Source organism: Balaenoptera borealis (genome assembly GCF_965194805.1).
Source record: "Balaenoptera borealis genome assembly, chromosome: 5".
Lineage (NCBI taxonomy): Eukaryota > Metazoa > Chordata > Mammalia > Artiodactyla > Balaenopteridae > Balaenoptera > Balaenoptera borealis.
In genome coordinates, this window is record NC_138862.1 from 73,709,892 (window position 1) to 73,732,274 (window position 22,383).

The following is a 22,383-nucleotide window of genomic DNA, read 5'->3' on the forward strand; positions in this document are numbered from 1 at the left end:
GGTGGGAGAGATATGGATTGGGAGTTTGGGGTTAGCAGATGCAAACTATTTTATATAGAATGGATAAACAACAAGGTCCTGCTGTATAGCACAGGGAACTACATTCAATATCCTGTGATAAACCATAATGGAAAAAATATTAAAAAGTGTGTACATATGTATAACTGCATTACTTTACTGTACAGCAGAAACTAACACAACATTGTAAATCAACTATACATCAATAAAAAATAATAAATTAGAATGTAATTTCAGAAGGTCCAATAGGAGTTCTAGAAAGAGAAATCAGAGAAAGTAGTAGGGAGGACATTACCAAAGGAATAATATAAGACATGTAAGAAAATAAAAGAAATAACATAAGAAAAGTTCCCAGAACTGGAGGACATAATGCCCAATCCAAAGAATGCCAGAAGGACTATATCAGTGCAATCAACATGAACTCAGACTCAGCTAAATCAGACTGGTCTTCTCCCTCCAGTATAGATTTAAAACTTTTGGCTGTCATATCACTAGCGATCCCCTTTCAATGCCTGTCCCCAGTAGAGAACAACTTTCTCCCTTGTGCCCTAAATCTACTTTGTGCTGGGGCTGGCTCGTATCAGCTTGCAAGAGCTGATAATTTGTCAGGAATTTTGCAGTGTGGTTGTGTGATATTGTGATTTATAACAAGACTAGCACAGAGCTTCTAAATCCCTTAAGTGGCAGAGAGATAAAGGTGTCTTTTGTTATGTTAATGAGGTGACTTTTGGGCTGTCCCTAGGTCACCTAAGGATGGAGGCTGGTTGCCAGAGGAAACAACCCTGTGACTGAGGTTGGAACTTTCAATGCCACCTCTCCCACCCTTCGACCCCTGGTGAGGGGAGAGGGGCTGAAGGTTGGATCAGTCACCAATGGCCAATGATTTAATGAACCATGCCTATGTATGAAGCCTCCACAAAACCCCAAAAGGATGGGATTTGGAGAGTTTCCTGGTTGAACACATAGAGATTCAGGTCGAATGGCACACCTGGAGAGGACATGGGAGTCCCTCCCACATACCTCACCCTATGCATCTCATCCATCTGTTGGTCCTGAGTTATATCTTTTTATATAACCTGGTAATCTAGTAAGTAAAATATTTCTCTGAATTCCCTGAACTGCTCTAGCAAATTAACTGAACCCAAGAAGGGGAACCTCTGATCTATAGCTGGTCAGTCACAAGCACAGGTGACAATCTAGACTTGTGACTGGTATCTGAAGCTGGGGAGGGGGCAGTTTTGTAGTGCTGAGCCCTTAACCTGGGGGATCTGATGCTGTCTCTGGGTAGACAGTGTCAGAATTGAGTTAAATTGTAGAATGCTCAGGTTGTGTCTTAAGAATTTCTGGTTGGTGTCAGGACACCTGTCCCCCACCCCCATGCACATACACCCGTACATTGGAATTAGTGATCAGAACTACCTTTTAGGTGGTTAAATACAACCATCACTATATAAACTTTCAATTAAATTATCTTAATAGCAAAAATAACGGCTACTCAAAACATCACTTCCTAATGATTTTACACCATTTTATAATTATCTATGCTCTTGAGGTTATCTGTATCTGTACGGTGGAAATACCATCTAAATCAGGCTACTGCGCATCTTTCTTGACTCTGCATTGGTGACATCACGTTGGTAGTTTGAATTCGACCACAGTGAGAATATTTACACTGCAGAAATTGGCAAACACCACAAACCAGGGCTTTTCCCCCCAGATTGCCAGTGGTTAAACATATACCAGTATATCACTACTTACACAATTCTTTGCATATTCCTCTTGGATATACAGTTGGATGAATGGGCAGATTGCTGGTTGGTTGGCTGGTTATGTGGCTGGTTGGCTAATTGGCGGTGCAACTGGAAGGCCCCTCCCTTTCTGACAGTCCCTGGAGCCTAAAGACCACATTCCCAGTGAACGAACAGCAGAGCAACATGAGGAGGGCCTGACTCTAGCTGCCAAATGTCTGTTCTTAGCTAAAAGTATCATCAGTCGGCTCAGTCTTGCCTAAGCATGGAGAAGGAACAGCTTGCTTGGAGAAGTGGGATATCTCCAACCATATTGCTAGGAGAAGGAAAGCCTTCCATGCAGAGGGAAGAGGCTGCCTTTTAGTCTCTTCATGCCTGTAAGTGGCCTTGGTGTCAAGCTGTCCCCCGCCCGTTTCTCTGCCCACTGCACACCCAGCACTGGAGACTGACAGCACCACGCCTCACTGACATACTCCTTATTTTCATGGAGTCTTGCTGGCAGCTAGGCAAGTGAAGAGCTAGGTACACAGCTCAGATTATACAGAAATTGCTGGGAAGAAACTCAGGCAGTCACTGGTGCAACAGAATATGAAGGGACCGGCGAAATCAGGAACTCCCTAATAATGACAGGTGTGAATGGCAGCGGGCGGTTGCGTGACCCGATTCCACTGGAGAAGCCAAGCACGGCACCCTTAACCCACCAGTACCTGCCCCCACCCCCAACCCATCTTGCTCAAGAATGTCAGGAAACACCTCCTACCGTTTTCCGGGCTCCTGGAAATGATGGAGGGCTGGGTTCTCATCCCAGCTCTGTTTCTCTGTGACCCTGAGTATGTTAATTCATCCCTCTGGGCCTCAATTTTCCATCTGTAAAGGAATGGAATGAGCTTAGATCAGCATCTCTCAGAACATGTTAATGGCTATTTAAAAGAAAAAAAAAAAAAGATTTTGTGGTCAGAAGTCAGAAGGTTTCTTGGACAAATGTTTGGAAAACCCTAGCCCCATACTGGATCCCTTTCTCAGAGATTTGCAGTGTTCTTGTGTACATATTAAAGACTCTGAGAAGTCCTGCAGGAGAGAACTATGTCTATTTTTATTCTAAGATGTGTCAAATTTATTTCATCACAGAATCCTTTTTAAAGAATTGCTGTTTTGGAGTATCTTCAAGGATGGGTAAGAACCTTTTGCAGGTAGGGACCATTCAGTATGACCTGGCTGATTCCAGGGATAATTGTGGTCATTTCATGTTTATTTCCAAGTCACTGGCCACAGGGTAAAGTGAAACAGGATGGAACAAACACTGTGGGCCTCCTCTGTTCCAGGTGCTTTTTACATCTCTCATGTTATTTAAACCTAATGAAAAACTCTGAGAGGAGGGCGTATTGCGCCAATTTAGTAGATGTGGAATATGAGGCTTACTGATATTAAATTACTGACTCAAAGCTTCACAGTCAGCAAGTGGCAGAGCTGAGATGTGGCCAGAGCATCTGATTCTGAGCCCCCTGCCCTTCCCTCCCCACCGTGCATCTCCCAGGAGGGTAGAGAGGCCTGGGATCGGCTTGTGTTCTTTCTCCCTTTCTGGGCATGATTTGCAGCTGTTCCCATCGCCTCCCGGGCCTGGGCAAGCTCCCCGCCCCCACGCATGGAGCTCCTCCACTCAGCCCCCCAGGGCAGCTGCCCCTGCAGAGCTGTTTGGGCTCTGGCCCCGTCTCCGGGCCGCGGCTGCTCTGTGGCCTGGCTGCCACCCCACCCCCCAGGCTCACCAAGGATTCGGTCTTCCTGGGTTTCTGCCTGGCGTCCTGCACCTCACCCGCCGCAGGCAGTCTCCCCCAGTTCTCCCGTCGCCCTCTCTGTGCCCCCTCCCCGTGCCCCCTCCCCGCTCTCACTCCTGGCGCTCGTCATAGTCGGCCTTGTATTAGAGCCATACATGTGCTTGCTTCCCCTCAGGACTGTTTGTCTGAGTGGCTCAGGAGCCCTGGCTGCTGGCTCAGGGGTTACCGTGGAAAGCCGGGGGTCAGCCCAGCACTTCCCCGAGTGTATCAAGTTCCTGGGACCCTGTTCCCGGCCCCGCTACACCCCACCCCGACCCCACAGACCCTCATGAGTGTGGGCACCCCTGGGAGACAGGAGAGTGAGTAGATGGAAGCTTGGTAGATAGAAGAGTGATACTGGCGTCAGAGAGACCAGCCCTGGCCCTCCACCTTCACCGCTCTGAGCCTCACCTGTGAGACGGGGACCCAGGGTGCGCCTGAGAACTGAACGGAGAAGTGCACTTAGCGTCCTCCGCCGCCGGCTCTGCACACAGTGAGCGAGTGATACGCGTGGTGAGGACGAAGCGGACGGCGCTGCCGAAGACGGCTCGGGGCAGAGCCCTGCGGGGCTGCTGCAGGACGGCCTCTCTGGGAAATGGACTGCAGATGAAGAGCGGCCTCGGGGCGCGTACAGGCGAGAGCTGTTAGGAGCCACTCCTGTGCGGGGGCGGGGGGAAGGGAGGACGCAGGATTGCATAAGGGAAGAAGTGGAGGCTCCAGCTGACTCCAGGGCCTGGGAGCGGGGGCGGGGGCGGGGATGCTTCAGTATTGTCCGGTGTTGGGGGGAGGGGCCAGACATTTATACCCCTAAGTTGAGCACTCACCCACTGTGAGACGCCCCGGAGGGAGGGGAGACCTTGCTCCGGGCAGGTTTCTTCAGCTCAGCCCAACCTCGCAGGCTGCGTGCAGGCTGCTGTCTGGCCACGCTCTTAGCAGCAGGAATGATGAATCCTTCTTTCCGAAGGGGCTCTGAGCAGCTCCTGGTGGTGCCGGCCCCAGAGGTCCTTGAGCGAAGTGGTTCTCAAACTCACATCACCTGGAGGCTGTGTTAAACCATGGCTGGATCCCCAAGTGCTAGAGTTTCTGATTCAGCGGGTCCCAGGTGGGCCCGAGAATTTGCTCCCAGGTGGTGATGCTGCTGCCCCCCCAGGGGACCACATTCTGAGCACGCTGTTCTGGTCTCATCTTTTTATCCCCGGCACACGGGGTATTATTTGGGGACTGTGTGAATATCCTGCTCCTCAAAGACCTCGCGCCCAATGGTTTTAGCATCCATTGACTTGCAGGTGTCGATTATTCTATCAGTGGTTGCAAATGGTGCTTTGCTAATTCTCTAATTCCTTCTGGATTAGAGGAGCTTTCTCTCTCTTTACTTTACCCTTTAGACCACTGGCTCTGTATTTGAATTACCTGGGAGCTTTTAAAAATGATTAGTGCCTGCATATATACAATGGAATATTACTGAGCCATAAAAAGAAATGAAATTGAGTTATTTGTAGTGAGGTGGATGGACCTAGAGTCTGTCATACAGAGTGAAGTAAGTCAGAAAGAGAAAAACAAATACCGTATGCTAACACATATATATGGAATCTAAAAAAAAAAAAAATGGTTTTGAAGAACCTAGGGGCAGGACAGGAATAAAGATGCAGACGTAGAGAATGGACTTGAGGACACGGGGAGGGGGGAAAGGTAAGCTGGGACGAAGTGAGAGAGTAGCATGGACATATATACACTACCAAATGTTAAATAGATAGCTAGTGGGAAGCAGCCGCATAGCACAGGGAGATCAGCTCGGTGCTTTGTGACCACCTAGAGGGGTGGGATAGGGAGGGTGGGAGGAAGACGCAAGAGGGAGGAGATATGGGGATATATGTATATGTATAGCTGATTCACTGTTATACAGCAGAAACTAACACACCATTGTAAAGCAATTATACTCCAATAAAGATGTTAAAAAAAAAGAAATGATTAGTGCCTGCCCTCCAAATTCTGATTTAATTGGTCTGCTTGGGGCTTAAGCATCAATTTTTTTTAAAGCTCCCAGGTGAGTCTGCTGTGTAGTCAGGGCTGAAAGCCTGCTCTGGGTATTGGAGAGCCATGGAAGAATTTGACGCAGGGGAGCGAAGACCCCATTGGAGTTTTAGAAGGGGCCCGCCAGGGAGGGCTGGGGGCAGGGAGCGGAGCGGAGTGAGAATGCTGTTGCAAAATCCTGCTGAAACACCATGAAGGGGAAATCAAAGGAATAAAGTTCATGTGCAGAAGCATTTAGATGCTGCAGTCCTGGGAGATGTCTTTGAGGAAGTTGTGGGCTGAAGTTAATAAATGAAGAGACAATCTCTTTCATATAAGTGACTGGGCCCACGTGTCTAGCGTTTTTGCATTCCTCAAAACTCACGCTTCAAAACGTCTGGGAAGACAGAGAAGGACCAAGGGTGAGGGTGAGGGTGAGGGTGAGGCGTGCGCCCTCACCACGTTTGCTCTCCAGCCCCTGAGAGCTGAGCAGCCAGCCATCTGCCCCTCCCCTGGAAAGCGGCTTTAAGACACAAGAGGGAAAACGATCCTTTTCGCTTAAGGTTCTCATTAGTTTTCAGATTATTCGTCGTGGTTGGCTTTATGCTGCTATTTATTTAACTTACACGTACAGCTATCAACCATGGTGTGGAGGTGGGAGCCCAGGATTTGGGGGAGGGCGTTACACTGCTCAGCGCCCCGGCAGAGTGTGACGGGACTGTGGCCGCCGGGGCTGAGCCCATCGCCCCCGGACAGACAGACTCCAGGTCAGTTCAGGAAGGCCCATCTGGGTGACGGGGTCTGGCGTGGCGCCTCTCCTTTGCAGAAGGGGCCTTTCCTGGGCATCTGAAACAGTTTCCACTAGCAGGTTTCTTAAAGGACTGCAGCTACAATCGCTGGAAGACTGACCCTGGGTTGTTTCATGGATCCTTCTCCCTAGCTCTGCAAACCCCTCAGGGAAAGGCCTGGCCTAGAGCACTGCTGAGAGGCTGCCATTCCTTCACATGCCCGCAGCCTTCGAGACTGCCCCCCAGGGCCCAGTGTATACCACAGGCACTTAGCAGCGTCCTCCAGCCCAGCGTCTCACAGCCACAGCTGACTTCATTCCATCAGGAGGTCACTCCAACTTCTCTCTCATACCCAAGGAGCGTGAGGGGTACCCAGGCATGGCGGTCATGCCCTGGGAGCACCCAATAGTCACAGAGCCAAGACCTGGGTCAAGGATTATATGTGACACAAGTGACAGGGCACAGACAGTGCATCACGAGTATGGGAGGACCGTGGGGAAAGGAAGATGAATGACAACTCCTTAAAGAAAGTAGCATCCGAGGGGCTTCCCCGGTGGCACAGTGGTTAAGAATCCACCTGCCAGTGCAGGGGACATGGGTTCGAGCCCTGGTCTGGGAAGATCCCACGTGCCGCAGAGCAACTAAGCCTGTGCGCCACAACTACTGAGCCTGCGCTCTAGAGCCCGTGAGCCACAACTACTGAGCCCGTGTGCCACAACTACTGAAGCCTGCATGCCTAGAGCCCATGCTCCATAACAAGAGAAGCCACCGCATTGAGAAGCTCGCGCACCGCAACAAAGAGCAGCCCCCACTCGCCGCAACTAGAGAAAGTCCATGCGCAGCAACAAAGACCCAACGCAACCATAAATGAATGAATGAATGAATGAATGAATGAAGAAAGTAACATCCAAGTAGGGTCTTGGGATGCTTAGGACTTCTTGGGGTGGGACAGGGCACACCAGTAGCCAAGAGCAGTACTGTCTCTCCAGGGAAGCCAGTCTCCTACGTGAGCCCTTGTCAACAGAAGGTGCCAGAAGAAGGAGTCTGAAGTCCCAGGTTACATCTGTGCGTGGTTATGGGAGCCTGTGGCACACAAGGCCCCTTCTCCATTGCTAAGACCAAGAAGTGACTGCAGTCCTGGTTTTGCCACTGCCCTTGCTGTGTGACCTTGGGCAAGTCCTCCCCGCCCCACCCCGCCCCCCGCCTCCATGGGCCTCAGCGTCCTCACTTTCTGCTCGGCCCTTCAGGCTGTAGCACTCTGTGGCCCTGGAGTTATTCTTGGGGCCCAGGCTCCCATTCAAAGGGGCAGAACTGGCTTGGGCCCAGTCCGTCACCACTCTCCCCTCCTGTGGCCTGCATTTTGGGTACAGCAGCAGGGAGCACCAGGGGTTTGCAGGCTGGTGAGCAGATGAGGCCGACCACTCTCTCCAGGTTTATCTACTGCAAGCTGCAAGCAGTGGGGGGAGGGACATTGGGACTCTAGCTTTGGTGCTGTGTGACCTTGGGCGAGTCACTTTCCCTTTCTGGGTTTCAGGTTCCTCATCTGTTGAAAGGGGCAATGCCTGCCTCTGTCCTCCAAGAATTGTTGGGCAGATCAAAGTTGCTGGCCTTTGAACCCAGTAAAGAGCCGTTGGTTGAATGTGGGGGGAGAACAGTTATTTTCATCGTGAGGTAGAATCCTCAGGTCCCTCCCTCCCCGCAGGAGATTTGCAAATCTGGGGCAGTGTTTTTTCCTCATAGCCGGGTCACCGGATTTCGTCTTCTTTCTCCTCCTTCAGCTCTCCATCCCCTTCAAAAGATGAAATTGCCTGCCACCCAACTCCAGAGGAGTGCTGTGAGGTTCAATGAAGTAATACATGCAAAAACCATCTGGCTATGAAACCAGCTCCTTTCGTTGCTTTCCCTGGGCTCTGCATGCCCACCTCCCTGCCCCCAGAGAGGGAGCTGGGTGGGATCCTTGCCAGGCCCCCAGCTTCAGAGGCCCCTCCTCCCCACACATTCCTCTTGCAGGCCCAGCTCCGGGTCCCTGGTACTTTGTCCTGGGTCCTCTGACACCCCAGAGCAGGTCCCTTCATACACTACCAAGCCTTGGCCACCTGGCCCTCTACAGGCCAAAGATTCACTTGAAAGGACCAAGCTCTTTTCTCTCCTTGGAGTTTTTCTCCCTTTCTTGGAGAATGTCAAAGAGAGAAATGGAGTTTAGAAGAAATCAATGTCTTTGGATGGAGGAGAACTTGCTGCATACACAGTAAATCAATTTGGCACAAATTTACAGAGCACCTGCTGTGGGTGGAGCCCTCAGCCCTGGAGGGAATCAGAGTTGAATCAGCCCCCTCTGGGCCACGGAGAAGATCACGGGCAGGAGGGGAGATCGACACAGGCATTAGTAATTCATATTTAAGCTGAAGAGTGTGGCCAAACCAGAAAACCGTTTACCCCTCTGAGCCGCCTCTTCCTTACCTGTGGTATGCTGGCAATAATACCTACCTAGAGGTGATTGTGCAGAAAACAGGAAATGAATTTTTTTAAATGCATGTGAAAGGACTTTGCAAGTAGCAACACACCATCTGGCAGCGTTTCTTGGAGGAGGCTGGATTTGCACCTTGAAAAATGGTGTAATATTAAGTTTGACTGTTAGTACCAGAGAAATCCAAAATAGCAAATGACTTAAGCAAAATACAAGGCTCTTTCTTTTCACAGAACTAGCCAGAGGTAGGTGGCCTAGTGCTAGTATAGCAGCTCCATGGGGTCAAGAACTCACAGTATCCTTCTGCCTGGTTGCTTTTCTATATATTGCTTCAGTCCCAAGATTACCTCATGGTCCAAAATGGCTGCTCCAGTTCCAGCCATTAAATCCACATTCCAGACACCAAGGAGGAAAAGGAGAAAGGTATATCTCTTCCCTTTAAATAAAAGTCCCTGAAGTGGCACTTACCTGTTGACTAGATCTTAGTCACATGGCCATATCTACTGTAAGAAACTCTGGGAAACGTAGTCTTCCTTCTGAGTGGCCATATTCTCAGCTAAATGTCCCATGGAACAAGGGAGAACAGATTTTGGGACCAACAAGCCTCGGCTGCTACAGGTGGGTGGGCCTCTGGCTGCTTGCAGACTTTGTCTTCAGCTCTCATTTCTTTTTGCTTTAAGGAGCCCTCTTTCTGCCCCTCCCATCTGGTATCCAGATGAATGAACCCACAAGAGCTTGGCCAGCTGTCTCTGACTTCTGACTTCCCTGGGAAAGCACAGAAACTTACCTACACCGTTTCAGCTGCTCCAGAAAGAGCTCTGCCAGGAGCAGAGGGGTGTAGTGGGGGGATTGTCTGCACAACCTCGGTGGCGTGAACCCATCGATCTGAAGATTTGGCCCCGGACAGGAGGGGTCCTCTCTCTGAGGCTTCTCTGAGGCCCCAGGCGGGAAGGCTGACCCAGGAGCTGAAGGAGACGCATCCCTCCTCTCCCCGCGCTGAGGAAGGAGATTCTGTCTCTTGGACCTACCTCCACTTTTCCCACGTGGACAGGGGTGGCCCCGCCAGGCCCTGGGCCCCTCCACCTGAAGAGGAGAAAGCCTGGAGAGGAGCTGCATGAGTTGCAGAGAGAAGCTGTCTGGAGGATTCCATCTCTGTCTGCCTTGGGGCATCCGGCCTTCAGGAACATGGGAGGTCCTGCGAGGGTCTTGGCGTTCATCTCCCCTGCCCGCTGCCGCCTGGCTTCTTACAAAGGCCTCCTCACCCAGCTCAGGGCCTTGTCCTGGCCCCGTGCCTGCCTTACCCCTGTCCTTCCACAGCCTTGTGAAAAAGCCTGTCCTACCTTTGTTTATACTGATCCCTGGCCTGGAATGTACTGGCCCCCTGGCTTTCAGGCCAGCCCCTGCCTCCAAGGCCCCCTGTGCCCTCTTCCCTTAGTTCCCTGCTTCTACCCCACCTGGCTGTGACCACCCGCACCCCAATCTTGGAATCCCCTTTGCACTCAACACACACCTCTCTGAATGGGACCACTTTTGGTCTCCGGTGTAGGTATTTGGTGCCTGTCCTGAGTTCTGCCCTAGACTGAGACCCTTCATATAGAGGCGCCATCTCTCTGTTTGTCCCCAGTAAGGACCTGGCCCAGAGTTGGTGCTCAGCGATGTATACTGAAGCAACAATGATGGACACAGCCCATCTCTCCACTGCCCACTGGATGATAAGTGTTTGCTCATGGCAACATGGTGGTAGGTCCCTAGAGCTATGAGGACTTCAAGGGTATATGGGTGGATTTAGTAGACTAAACTGCATGCAGCGTAGTTTAGGACACTGTTTGCATGGGACATGCACTCTGAGATCCAAACAGCCTGGTTTCAAATAAGCTCATGGGAACAAGTTGTCTTTAGTGAACTTGAGGACCCACTGCATTTCCCCATATCAGGTCCGGGAGCCCTGTCTGAAGACCAGCCAAGATGGGAAGAACATAAATACTCCTGAAGCGGGAAGAAGCAGATGTGAAACAAAAAGTCCTCCAGCCCCTTGTCCTTGTCCTTTGAAACTATAAAGGCCTGAAACCATCTCCCCACCCCACCCTTCCTGCACAAATGAAACCCTAGAAATTCCACTGTGGCTGGGATCGCAGCTGTCTATTTCACTGTGTCTTAAACACACTTCTCTAAACCCTGAAGGTCAACATTGCAGCACTTCCTGGATCAGAAATGAAATGATCAATCGTTAGCTCCAATTAACCGAGGCCCACCTGTCGGTGTGTGGTGAGGACTGCATCATTCTCCCCTTCCCCTTTTTAAAATTATTTTATTATTATTATTATTTTTAATAGTAATCTTTTATTTATTTATTTATTTTTATATATTTATTTTTGGCTGTGTTGGGTCTTCGTTTTTGTGCGAGGGCTTTCTCTAGTTGTGGCAAGCGCGGGCCACTCTTCATCGCGGTGCGCGGGCCTCTCACTATCGCGGCCTCTCTTGTTGCGGAGCACAGGCTCCAGACGCGCAGGCTCAGTAGTTGTGGCTCACGGGCCTAGTTGCTCTGCGCCATGTGGGATCTATCCCAGACCAGGGCTCGAACCCGTGTCCCCTGCATTAGCAGGCAGGGTCTCAACCACTGCACCACCAGGGAAGCCCTCCCCTTCCCTTTTAACCTGCATCGATCTCTATGCAATTAACCCCATCTAACTCGTCGTTTACTCTGCCAGGTGTGTCTACTGAACAACCCTCTGGCTCACCCGATCCTTGTCTCTGCTGATCCTCACTCAGACTTATTTATCCAGCTCTGCTGTTGCTAAAATGCACCAGTTAAACTCAGTTTCAGGGAGAAAAATGTATCCAGGATGGTTTTTATACCCTCCCCTCCCTGTGCTGAAAGAGGTAATTCACGATTGAAAATGACTTATCTGAGGAATTTTCTCTAGGACTAAAATCCTAGATTTTTCTCAGCTATTTGTTTTAGCATCTCAACTTTTTTACTGATAATATTTTCGATGACTGAGAACATGTTTGGTGTTTTAGCTTTTTACCATATCTACTTTGCATACAGAAGGGCATACATAAGTGTACAGCTTGATGTATCTTTGCAAACAAGACATACCTGTGTAACCACTCTGTCATTTTTCAAGTCCTGATTTATCCAATTAAGATTCCATCTAGAGGGGAAGCCCCAACTGTGGGCCCAGATCAGAGCCTTTGTTAGACTCACCAGGCCTCACAACCAGCTAAAAGTAGGTTTAACTCTGTCCCTTGTGCAGAAGAGGAAATACAGGCTCCGAGAGTCTGGCCGCCAGGCTGGTCAGAGGGCTGCAGCTCAGACCAGCGACCCCTCCCCTGACCCCCAGCACCAAGTCTGACCTCTTCCTACTCCCCCTGCCCATCTGGCCCAGCTCACTGTACTGCATGACCTGCTCTCTGGTCTTCCTGGAGCTGATGTGCCCGAAGTGTGGGCCCCAAACAGTGGATGGGTGGACAGATGGATGGATGGACGGATGGATTGACAGGGATGGGAGTGGCAAGGACAGCAATTCTATACTTTCCTTCCCCTGCGGGTGTCCTTGGAGGGCCTTATGTTGTCCAGCCAGGGACCCCGTAAACTTGTCTTCGGGCATCAGGCAGCACACACTGCCCACTTCCTTGCTGAGAAATCCGTCAGTCCACTGGGAAACCAGAGCCCACATATATCGATTCTCAGGTAACAAGTAGCACTTACCAGGCATCTGCTGCATCCCCATCATCTACATCGGGCTGGTCCATCACTCGGACGTTTAACAATGGCACAGCAATACACTGACCAGTGAGAAGGATGCAGCCGTAGAGCTGGAACAGAGTCCTGGAGGCCCTGCCAGGCCAGACATCACCCTTTAGCAGCCAGACAGGGGGCTGGGGGCACTGGATGAGGTGCTGGGCATCTAGGGGTGGGGGGCTCTCTGGGGTCAGGCAGCAACTGTACAGAAGTTTTTCAGTACTTTAACAACTGACTTGGACACACAAGTGCACCCTGAGTGACCATCAGCCCTGCTTGGAGACCTCGTGAAGAAAAGCTCTATTCTTTGCTCCCAGAGAGCTTGTGACTGAGCTGAGGAGATAGGTGAGAGGTTTACAGCTGGAGAGAATCAGTGCTTCGGTCTCAGCTGGTCAGTCCATTTGCTTGTCCACCCTTGTGTACCACAGCCCCGCTACCTGCCAGGCACTGGCGGATGACTATAAGATGGTCCCTGCCTGTAGGAGTGCACCGTTTATAGGAGGAGTGAGGCAGCTACACAGACAACCACAGTTTAATCTCATTTGGGTTGATACGCTGAGTTTGAGATCACTTTAGAGCATCTTCGTGGGAATTACCAAGCTTAGACTCTTACGGAATCACTTTTTCTAATTCCCTGTTTCACATGGGGAGCCTGGGGTCCACGGAAGAGAAGTTACACACTCCAGGGTGGAGGATGAGGGCAGAACCACACCTCCTCGCCCCCTCCCCTGCCCTCTCGGCCCCTCCGCATGTACCACATTTTGGCTGCAATCCTGGAAGCAGTAACTTCAAGGAGGTAGAGAAGCTGCTGAGGGTCACATGCTGACAGCTTGACAAAGGGGCAGGTCACAAAATTATAATAAGCCAAAGACAGCAAGAACTCAAAAGCAGGGCTCTCGGGGGCCACCTGTGTAGGGGCACTTGCTCCACACTCCCCAGTGGGCCTGAGGTGGTCCCTGAGCTATCAAATTATGCTCAATTTAAAAAATCAAAGTATAGTTGATTTATAATATTGTATTAGTTTCAGGTGTATAGCAAAGTGCTTCAGTTATATATATATATTTTTTCCAGATTATTTTCCATTACAGGTTATTATAAGATATTGAATATAGTTCCCTGTGTTGTCGTATTACAGCAAATCCTTGTTGCTTACCTATTTTATGTTTAGTAGTGTGTATCTGTCAGTCCCATACTCCTAATTTATCCCTGCCCCGCCCTCTTTCCCCTTTGGTAACCATAAGTTTGTTTTCTGTCCATGAGTCTGTTTTTGTTTTGTACATAGATTCATTTGTATTATTTTTTAGATTCCACACATAAGTGGTATCATACAATATTTGTCTTTGTCTGACTTCACTGTTTTGTTCAATTTATTTGCTTAAGAGTATAAGGTGAATACAGTGTTTTTCGGATGTTTTATATCTAAATTATAAAAAACATGTTTACGTTTACACTTTGGAATTGTCTTTACTTGTCCACCACCGTCACCTCTGTGGAACCCCTGTTTCCTGGCAGGGTCTGATAGGGAATTTTCTAGGAACTCTGTAGCGCTCTCCTGTGAGAATCACATAGGGAAGCTCACTGTCAGTTCTAAAGGCCCAGTTACAGTATAGACCAATCACTGATTGTACACCAAAGTGTACAGGATCGCCTTTACTTACTCTGACCTGGCCGCTCTTTTGAAGGAAAATGGATTTTGGATGTAAATGCTCTGTGATGACTCCATGTTCCTGGGACATAAGCCGCTCAAGGCCCTTGAAAGCAGAGATTCAGGAACCAGTGGCCAGGTTCACCAAACAGGTAGGGGCCCCTTCCCACCCTGAGGGGTGCCCCACTTGCCAAGGGATCGTGGGGTGCTGGCAACCCCTGGGCCTGCCTCTTTCCGCCACACTTGTGTCACAGGGAAATTCCAGGTTTCTCTAGAGATCATCTCAGCTGCTTGGAATCCTGCCCTTTGACCTGTCTGGGCTGGCGCAGGCCTGGAAGGAAAGGAAAATAAATAAATATAAATCCATCTGGTCACGGGCAAAACATTTATCTTTCAACAGGAAGCTTCCTGAGGAAGAACGGTGGAGGGGTTTGGAGCGAGAGCACTGTGTGAGACTTGGCCTGTCCAGGCCTTTGCTTGTCGGGGTTAGTGCCTGGCGTGCCCCACGGAGCCTCGCCAGGGTGGCATCATGGCTGCGCTGAGCGCTAGCGCTGCATGGGTACCCTGGAGCCCCTGCCCTTCCCACCTAGGTCCCTCCAGGGGTGCACCTCCCTCTGAGCCAGCGAGGGCAGCTGATGGGCCCAGTCTGGCTCCCTGCAGCTTCCCAAGCAGAGGAGGAAATGAGTCTTTGCCACTGAAGGCAGTGAGCCAGCCTCCCCCCCCAGGAGCTGGGTCTTCCTCGGGGCTGTGGAGGAAATGCTGGGGCGAGGGGTGGGGTTGGGAAGCCAAACTCACATGTTCCCTGTGGGGGGTGTCATTGGACCTTCCAGGATCCTAAAAGAGAGAGGATGCTTGTGTCCTTCTGGTAATGGCCTTGGGAATCACTTGCCTGTGACATTTGTCACTTCCCCTTTATAGCTATACATCTCTGTCCTTGTCTGGCTCTGGCCAGAAACCTTGTGTGTCCTTTACATGCTAAAGAACAGTCGGGGTCCCAGAAATCCTTTCCTGAAGCTCAAGGAAATCCAGTGACCTATGGTCAAAAGTCCATTTGCTTACCAGCTGGTGAAAAGTCATGGTGTCTCTCTCAAGCTCCATCCAGTAGATGATGTCTACTCTGTAAGTCGCAAGGGCACCTTAAAATGACCACATAGAAACTAGCTCCCCACTTGCCCCTCTTCCATCTTCTTGTCCTACTCTACTCTATCCTTCCTTCTGCTGGACATCTGAGAACTCAAAGTTATTCCACAGCCCCCAAACCTCTTAACATCTTAAATCAGAATCCAGGTGATTATCTGATGTCCCAAAGATGTCCATTATGACAACCCCTATTTCACTTGATTTGGTTAAATTGATCTCTTTTCATTCATTCAATTATTCATTCATTCATTCCAGACACTTCTAAGGTGCTGGGGCCCTCTGCTGGAGCTAGAGTCGCAGAGGTGAGGAGGATTCAGGTTAGGCCTGACGGGAGAGTAGCATAGACAACTACCACCCACACCTGGGCCAGCAAGAGCACTGTGTGCTGGGCTGGAGGGGCAGCCCTCAGTGGGCTCCACGCTTACTGCACACCCACTCACCAAATACCTGGATCGCTTGCAACAGGAAACACGGGCCACAATATAGTGGTCAGTGTAAACAGCAGAGAATCAGAAGATGCGAAAAGGGTATAAACTGGGCTCTGTCTGCATCATTTATTGTTAGAAAATTGTAGTTCATTCATTCAGGAAGCTTGATGGATCGCTAAAGTGGGTCCACCAGGGAGAGTACAGAGAATAGCAGCCCCGTGGTGCTCCTCCATGGAGCAGGCCAGCCCCTGAGCTGGCGCATCACATGTATCAGCACGAGTAATCCTCAGCACGACCCTGCGCAGTAGGTACTCTGCACATTCCCATTTTATAGGTGAAGAAACAGGGTCAGAGGAATTATGTGGCTGGCCCACAGTCACAGAGCTAGAGCTGGAATTCAAATACAGGTCTGTCTGACTCCAGCATTTCTGTTCATTATGGCACAGAAAAGATTCCTTGTTTCCACCAGCTTCTTTTTCATCAAGGTGGACCAGGGATTCACGCATTGGCTAAGCTAGCCTTTGAGTGCAGTATATTTAGCACCTACAAAGCAACATTTGCCGTTACATGTCTGCTGGTATTCTGGGAACTGACTGTTGACAATCACCAGCGAGGCTTTATCTCAGGTTATGTTTTGAAATCTCAGCCCATATTTACCTTGCCCACAGAAAGGCTCTGGAAATGGAATGGACTGAAAGTCAGGTGATTGAAGCTGTAATCCTGGACTAGCAGGGGATTAGCAGTGTGACCTTGGAGAAGTCGCTTTTCTCTAGTTTCAATTTCCCTATTTGAAAATGAAAAAGAACACAACAATTCTACTTTAAGACTTGGAGAGAAGTACAGGTGCATCAAGAAGCATGCCCAAGTATGTTCATGGCAGCGCTGCATGTGATTGTGAAAACCTGAAAACCACCACAGTAACCTCATGTGGTAGCCAACCTCCAAGTTGCCCTCAATGACCCCGCCTCCTGGTATTGCCCCAGGTGTAGTCCTCTCCCATTGAACCAGGGTTGTTATGCATGACCAATAGCCAATAGCACATGGCAGAGTGAGGGCATGCCATTCTTGAACTTAGGCTATAAGAAGACATCAGCCTCCATCTTGGGTTCTCTCCCTCTCTCTCATCACTAAGGAAGCTGCCTTATTGTGAGCAGCCTTATAGAAAGCCCCATGCAGAGAAAGACTGAGTCTTCTTGCCAATACCCATGTAAGTGATGGCTTACACCTTATATGCCAATGTTTTACTCCCGGCCAAGTCTTCAGTTGACTGAAGCCCTGGCCCACAGCTCAACTGCAACCTCATGAGAGACCCTGATCCAGAACCACCAGGATAAGTTGTTCCCAGATTCCTGGCCTCAGAAACTGAGTAGATAATAAACGTGTGTTGTTTTAAAGTGCTAAATTGGGGGGTAATTTGTTACACAGCAATAAATAGCTAATACATGCCATACTATAGAATTTTATGCAACAGTTTGAAAATAGACTAAACTCTGTGTGCTGACATGGAAAGGTTTCTAAGATATGTGTTTTGAGAAAATGATAACCACAGAAAAATACACAGAGCTATATTCCTTTTACATAAAACACCATCACCACCTGCTATATTTTTTTTGTGCATTTACATATGCATGTATTGATACATATGTAGTAAATGAGCCATCATAATATACCAACAAATCAACATCAGTTTACTTCTCAGTAAGGGGGTCAGAGGAAGATGCAAAAGAGGACTTTCATTTTTATTCAATACATTGCAATTTCATTTTAGACTTTCATCATGATAATGTGTTCATGTATTACATACAATTTAAAAAATTCTTCTTTAAACAGAGGGGTTGGACTATATGATCAATGAGGTCTCTTTCAACTCTGGTGTTTTACAGTTCTATTAAAATAGTCACTGAATGCAAATTAAAAGAATGAGATAACACTTATTACCTGTTTGTTGGCAAGCATTAAAAAGTTTGATAAATTAAGTATTGGCAAAGATGTTGGGATAACTGGTACTCTCATACACTGCTTCTGGGAGAATAAAGTGAGAATCAATTGGGAAAGCTGGTCAGGATGGGAATAAGATAATATCAACTAAAACAAAACATGCAGACTCCACACCCTTTGAGGTCTAACACTTCTATTTCTAGATATTCATTTTTTTACATAGAAACATGCTAGAAACCAGATGGTGTTGTATTTATTGACATAAATGTTATAATGTAAGGAACATTCTGTGACAGACCTAAGGATGCATATGGCAGCAGGGCTCGCAAGAGCAAACACAAAGATATAAGTTAAATGTCCATAAATAAATAAGTTAGTGTATTTTCATACTATGAAATACTATGAAACTATTAAAATGAATGAGCTAGACTTATACATCACAATGTGGATAAATCACTAAGACATATCAAGTGAAAAAACATACTGTAGAATGTTACATATGATACCATTTAAAACCATAAACACGTTTAAAACCATAAGCACACAATACCATCTTGTTTCCTAATGTTTTGATGAAAAATCATAGAAAAAAGTCAGTAAAGATACAAACCAAAGTCATAAGGGTGAGTGTCTGTGTTTCTGGAGAAGGGGAAGTCTCTTTTAATTATCCCTATAGCTGAGGGGTAATTCAAAGAGACAACCTTTGTCTGCAATGTTCTGATGTGATTAAATAGTTATAAAGCACTAGTAAGCACTATGTAAGAAATGTATTTAAATATTCACGTGTCATTAAAAATTAAGTTATAAATAGTCATTTGCTCATGCTAAGAAGAACTTTGGCTGGATGAGTAGGAATTCTGATATGTTAAGATCAGTATATCTCAACTCTGGCTGGCTGCACATCAGAATCACCTGGAGGTATAGAAAAAATGATACTGGTCCTGGCCACACCCAGCAACTCTGGTGTAATTGGTGAGTGGCTCTGGCCTTGGTGCTCTTCAAAGGCTTCCTAAGTGATTCTAGTGGACAGTCAGGGCTGAGAACCCCTGATTTACAGCAGCAGGCTCTGAAAAATTGTCACAGACGGTAGGACACTGAGGAAACATAATGATGTGGTCTCCTGGATTGGACGCTGGAACAAAAAAAGGACATTAGTAAAATCCAAATAAAGCCTATAATTTAGTTAACAGTGTGTACCAACGTTAACCTCTCAGTTTTGATAAATGTATCTATTATGTAAGACATGAACATGAGGGAAGCTGGGTGAAGGGTGTAGGGAAACTTTCTGTACTATCTCTACAACTTTTCCGTGAATCTAAGACTATTGCACAATAAAAAAGCACTACATACCTTGGATAATTGTCTTGGTGATATTTCAACTCTTGCCGACTTAAAAAAAAATCTTTCAGGGGCAGAGATCAAGATGGTGGAGTAGGATGTGGAGCTCACCTCCCCCCACAAACACATAATAATACATCTACATGTGGAACAATTCTCACAGAAAACCAACTGAAATCTGGCAGAAGATCTCTTATACAACCAAAGCTGCAAGAAAGATCCCTACATAACCAGGTAGAACGAAAAAAGAAAAAAAAAAAAAAAAAAGGAAGGAATTGGAATGGAACCTGTGCCCCTGGGAGGAAGCTGTGAAAGAGGAAAAGTTCCCTTGCCCTGGGAATCCCCTTCACTGGCAGGGAGGTCCACCTGGGCATATACAGTGGCGGAGTCACCTGTACTTTGTTTGAGAGGAGTGTGCAGGTGCTGGCTTGCTAGCAATCAGGGCAAAGAGAGATTGGCAGTAATGGCTGCCCTGGTCACCACACCTCCCAGCCCAAAACACATGCCTGCTAGTACGTGCAGTGGCTAGGTACTGAAACTCAGGCTTCAGAGTACAGACCCTGGGAGAAGACTCAGTTTAGCTGTGCAGAGACAGCCTGAAGGGCCTAGAGTGTGGTCCAGGCCACCATTGTTAACATGTGCAAAATGGTACAGGTCTGCCATAGGAGCCCCATTATCAGCACATGCAGGGTGGGACATGGGTCTGCCATAAGATACCCACTGTCACTCTTCTCATAGTGGCATGCAGCTCTGACCATGGCAGGCTTTGTGAGGGCTCACTCATGGGAGGCAGGGTATTGGAGCCAAGTCTGGAGGCAGGTCCAGGAGCAGTGGACTTTGTTGACCCACACAGAGGGTGATGGGCAGTGTAACAGAATCTCATGTCCCTGGTAAACAGCCCTGTGGGAGGAATATGCCGTGATTCATTTCCCAGTGGGAGGGCTCCAGTCCCACCTACCTCACACCACAGCTTACAGCCAGATCTGGGGGCTTCTACTCCAACAACTGGGGACCAGACCCTGCCCCTGACAGGGCTGTGACAGCCATAGAGCAAAGAGGAGGATTTGCCCAACAACCAGTGCAGGCGCTAATGACCACAACACAAAATACACCTCCTACCAAGGGGACAATGACCAGCACACTCTGAGGAAAGACATAGCTGGCATCCATACCACAAACAGTCCTCACACCAAAAATTTTGGATGCACACAGTCTACACAGGGATGCTCCCACAGAAAAACATCCTTCAAGACCACAGTAGATTTTTCTCCTAAATACATAGAGTCAGAGAAACTTAAGTAAAATGAAAAAGCACAGGAACTACTGCCAATTGAAAGAGCAAGAGAAATCCCCTGAAAGAACAAACAATGAAACAGACCTCTCCATTCTATCAGACCCCAGGTCCAAAAAGGAAGTACTAAAGATACTAAAGGAATTAAGAAAGATTATCAAAAGAAATGCAGATCACTGTAACAAGGTACTAGAAACTATAAAGAGGAATCGATCAAAATTAGACAATACAATTGCTGAGATAGAAACCAATCTAGAAGCAATGAATAGCAGACTAAATAATACAGAAGAACAAATAAGTGATCTGGAAGATAGAATAATGGAAATAACCCAATCAGCAGACAGAAAGACAAATGAAAAAAAATGAAAGCAACATACAAGATCTATGGGATAATATAAAGCACATCAAACTGTAGGGGTTCCAGAAGGAAAAGAAAGAGAAAGGGGGATCAAAAATGTATTTGAAGAAATTATGGCTAAAAACTTTCCAAACCTAAAGAAGGAAACAGATATTTAGGTATAGGAAGCACAGAGGGTCCCAAAGAAGATGAACCCAAACAGATCCACACCAAAACATATAATTAAATTGGAAAAAGTTAAAGAAAAAGAGAGGATTCTAAAGGCAGTGAGAGAAAAATCAGAGTCATTTACAAGAGAGTCCCAATAAGGCTATCAGCTAATTTCTGTACAGAAACTTTGCCATCCAGATGAGAGTGGCATGATATATTTGAAGCCCTGAAAGGGAAAAGCCTGCAACCTAGAATACTCTACCCAGCAAGATTATCATTTAGAATAGGAGGGGAAACAAAGAAAAACAAAACAATGCAGCAATGCTAAACCTACTCTAAAAGAAATATTGAAAGGTCTTCTCTAAACAGAAAAGAGAAAGAATCCATAGGAAAGGAAAAAACATAATAGGAAAGGCAAATATGTAAAAGGATTGAAGATAACTTAAGCAAGTACACAGATTAAAAAACAATTAAAATTTTTTTGTAAAAGCGATTGTAACTATAATAATAGCAAATGGACAAACATGAAGATGTAAAATAGGATATCAAAATCACACAGTGTGGGGAGGGGAGTAAAAAAAGATTTTTTAGAATGTGTTTGAACTTGTATGACTATCAGTTTACAAAAAGTAGATATAGTTATGGGTTAACATACATGAAAACTACTAGGGTAACCACAAATCAAAAAAATAAAATAGAGTCACAAAAACCAAAACCAAAAAGAAAGGAACACAACTATAATACAAAAGAAAACCATAAAACCGTAAAAGTAGAAACAAAAAGAAGAAAGAAAAAAGAACTACAAAATCAACTGGAAAACAAGGTTTAAAATTACAATAAATACATACTTATCAATAATTACTTTAAATGTCAATGGACTAAATGCCCCAATCAAAAGACATTGAGTGGCAGATTGGATAAGAAAAAAAAGAACCTACAGTGTGCTGCCTACAAGAGTCTCACTTTAGGCTGAAAGAAACATATAGATTGAAAGTTAGGGGATGGAAAAAGATATTTCATGCAAATGGAAAGGACATGAAAGTGGGGGTAGGCAATACTCATATCAGACAAAAGAGACTTTTTCAAAAGTCCATAAAGAAAAACAAAGAAGGACACTAAATAATGATAAAGGAGGCATTAAAAGAAGAGGATATTACACTTGTTAACATATATGCACCCAATATAGGAGTACCTAAATATATAAAACAAATACTAACAGACATAAAGGGAGAAGTTGACAAGAACACAATAGTAGGAGACTTTAACACCCCCTGACATCAAAGGACAGATCTTCCAGACAGAAAATCAATAAGTAACAGAGATCCTAAATGACACAATAAAACAGTTGGACATAATTGATATCTACAGGACAATATATACCAAAAACAAACAAACAAACAAAACAAAAAACAAAAACACCGAATGCACATTCTTTTCAAGCATGCATGGAATATTCTCTAGGATAGACCACATACTAGGACATAAAACAAGCCTCAACAAATTTAAGA

The 22,383-nt window shown here is 47.1% G+C and overlaps 2 long non-coding RNA genes across 4 annotated transcripts in view; both read right to left on the reverse strand.

Annotated features, from left to right (window-relative positions):
• LOC309629393 overlaps window positions 1-4,223 on the reverse strand; it is a 57,477-nt gene extending 53,254 nt beyond the window's left edge. Inside the window, exons 1-2 of one of the 3 annotated variants that reach the window (XR_014245045.1) lie at window positions 3,989-4,223; window positions 2,527-2,633 (exon numbers count right to left, since the gene is read on the reverse strand). This is a non-coding gene — a long non-coding RNA (uncharacterized lncRNA). Of the gene's footprint in view, window positions 1-2,526; window positions 3,484-3,988 lie in introns of those variants that run through there. The other 2 variants (XR_014245046.1, XR_014245047.1) reach the window with 2 other exon arrangements.
• A 179-nt stretch (window positions 4,224-4,402) lies between these two features.
• LOC309629391 overlaps window positions 4,403-22,383 on the reverse strand; it is an 84,726-nt gene continuing 66,745 nt past the window's right edge. The window contains exons 4-7 of the long non-coding RNA XR_014245043.1: window positions 16,458-16,584; window positions 15,028-15,066; window positions 8,863-14,563; window positions 4,403-8,164 (exon numbers count right to left, since the gene is read on the reverse strand). This is a non-coding gene — a long non-coding RNA (uncharacterized lncRNA). The remainder of the gene's footprint in view (window positions 8,165-8,862; window positions 14,564-15,027; window positions 15,067-16,457; window positions 16,585-22,383) is intronic.